Genomic DNA, 2,364 nt, shown 5'->3' with positions numbered 1-2,364 from the left:
GTGAGTGAGAGTGTGTGAGTGTGAGAGAGTCAGAGAGAGTGAGTGAGTGTGAGTGAGTGAGTGTGAGTGAGTGAGAGTGAGAGTGAGAGAGTGAGAGAGTGAGTGTGAGTGAGAGAGTGTGTGAGAGTGAGTGAGAGAGATTGTGAGAGAGTGAGTGAGAGTGAGTGAGAGTGAGTGAGTGAGTGAGTGAGTGAGAGTGAGTGAGTGAGTGAGTGAGTGTGAGAGTGTGAGTGAGTGTGAGTGAGAGTGTGTGAGTGAGAGAGTGAGTGAGAGTGAGTGTGAGAGAGTGTGAGTGAGTGTGCGAGTGAGTGAGAGTGTGTGAGAGAGTGAGTGTGAGTGAGTGAGTGAGTGAGTGAGAGTGAGTGAGTGAGAGTGAGTGAGTGAGTGTGAGTGTGAGTGTGAGAGAGTGAGTGAGAGTGAGAGTGAGAGAGAGTGAGTGAGAGTGAGTGAGAGTGTGAGAGAGAGTGAGAGAGAGTGAGTGAGAGTGAGTGTGAGAGTGAGTGAGTGAGTGTGTGAGAGTGAGTGAGAGAGAGTTAGTGTTAGAGAGTGAGAGTGAGTGAGTGTGAGAGAGAGTGAGTGAGAGTGTGTATGAGTAAGTGTGAGAGAGTGAGTGAGTGAGAGTGAGTGTGAGAGAGTGAGTGAGAGTGCATGAGTGAGAGTGAGTGAGAGAGTGAGAGAGAGAAAAAAAAACAGTGCACGGAATAGAAAAGGAATACATCCCCTGGTTAGCCGCCGTTGGTTTGTTCGGCGTAGTCGCTGTCCTTTCCAAGCCAGCTGTTGTTGAGGTCGATGGTGTGATCGTCGTAGTCACCGAGCAACATCAGCTGACCGTTGATGGCAGTGGTGGTCATGCCAGTCTGTTAATCCAGTCTCATTAGTCGAGAAATAGTTGGTGGAGTAACGACAGGGAAACTGTAACAACACAGTGTGTCTAACAATAAGATATCTCTTTACAGAAAAACACAATAAGGGGAATACCATCGTAATACTCTGTATGCAATAACATGTTTAGTGTAAGTTGCAATTGTTTCTTTTATCTTTGCTGCCTCAACGAAAAGATTATTAAGGGAGGAGAAATACATTTAGTTTTGTAAACAAGATGCTGATGTACCCTGTAAGTAATCCTGGTAGCCTCTGTTGCTTTACTCGGCGTGGTCACTGGCCGCCATAATCCGTGTCAGGTGATCGTTGATGTCTTGGTGGACAAAGTCGCTGTCCTCTCCTAGCCACCTGTTGTTGGTGTCAGTTGACAGTCGTAGTCACGTGCAGCATTAGGTGGCGACGGTGGTAGCTGCTTCCCCCATCAGTAGAGACCCCCCACTCTTGTCTTATCCAGTGCCCTTAGTCAAGAACACTTTGGTCGGTGCAACGAACAGGAAACTGTTAAAAAGTAAGCGGAGTGTGTCAAACAATTAGAAATCTCTTTAGTCCGAAATGACTGTTGTTAACAAAATAAATCGGATGCCATCATAATACTCTGTATGCGAAACGTGTTTCACTTTATCGACAAACTGAAGTGGGTTCATTATCGTGGTCATCTCGATTTACCAAGGGTAGACGGACAATAAGTTTGTTTTGAAAACTACGATTGCCGGTGTACCTTGTTAATACAACTGTTTGGTAGCCGCTGTTGCTTCTGGCGTGGTCACTGAGCGCAGTTAACCGAGTCTGTGTTGGTCGGTGTAGTCGTTGTCCTCTCCTGGCTAGTTGTTGTTGAGGTCGATGGTGTGGTAGCCGTAGTCATGAGCTCACGACGATGGTAGCTGCTTCCTCCTGGCTGTTTTCAAGCCAGTCCCAGACCAGAATGGATTGGAGGTAGGGGGGAGAGACTGGGGAAAATGAGAGTGAAAAGGGAAGAGAAACGACGAAGATAGGAAAAAGAATGCTAGGTTAGGTAAGGGTGCAGGAATGGTGGGAGAATGAAAAGAGGGGTTACAAGAATGAAGACATGGAGGAGGGGGAGATAGTAGGTAAGGACAGGAGATTATAGGAAGGAGTGATGCCAAAGGATACGAATGAGAGAGAGAGAAAAGAATAGGAATAAGAATAGAAGGAACAGAAAAAAGAGATGACCAGACAACTGCTGATGATGAAGCGTAGAGTGCTCTGGCACTAACATGTGCCACCCCATGTCTCTCGTGTCCTATAGGCCGGACTGCTGTCTCGAGGTTAACAGCGCCTAACAAGGACCAACGCTTATCTACCAGCCTCGAGCTCTGTGTCTGCGACCAGACAACTGCTGATGATGAAGCGTAGAGTGCTCTGGCACTAACATGTGCCACCTCATGTCTCTCTCGTCCTATAGGCCGCACTGCTGTCTCGAGCTGAACAGCGCCTAACAAGGACCAACGCTTATCTACCAGC

The 2,364-nt window shown here is 47.5% G+C and overlaps 1 long non-coding RNA gene across 1 annotated transcript; it reads right to left on the bottom strand.

Moving 5' to 3' along the window:
- Positions 1-579: 579 nt before the first annotated feature.
- Positions 580-2,132, bottom strand: LOC112576985. Its single transcript, XR_003101977.1, has 3 exons — positions 1,601-2,132; positions 1,112-1,380; positions 580-912 (listed from the first exon to the last, which is right to left on the bottom strand). It is a non-coding gene; the product is annotated as an uncharacterized LOC112576985 (long non-coding RNA).
- Between the last annotated feature and the right edge of the window lie 232 nt (positions 2,133-2,364).

The sequence above is a fragment of the Pomacea canaliculata genome, linkage group LG12 (genome assembly GCF_003073045.1).
Source record: "Pomacea canaliculata isolate SZHN2017 linkage group LG12, ASM307304v1, whole genome shotgun sequence".
Taxonomy (NCBI): Eukaryota; Metazoa; Mollusca; class Gastropoda; order Architaenioglossa; family Ampullariidae; genus Pomacea; species Pomacea canaliculata.
Note: the sequence above shows the minus strand (reverse complement) of the source record. Positions and strands in the feature narration are given on the sequence as shown.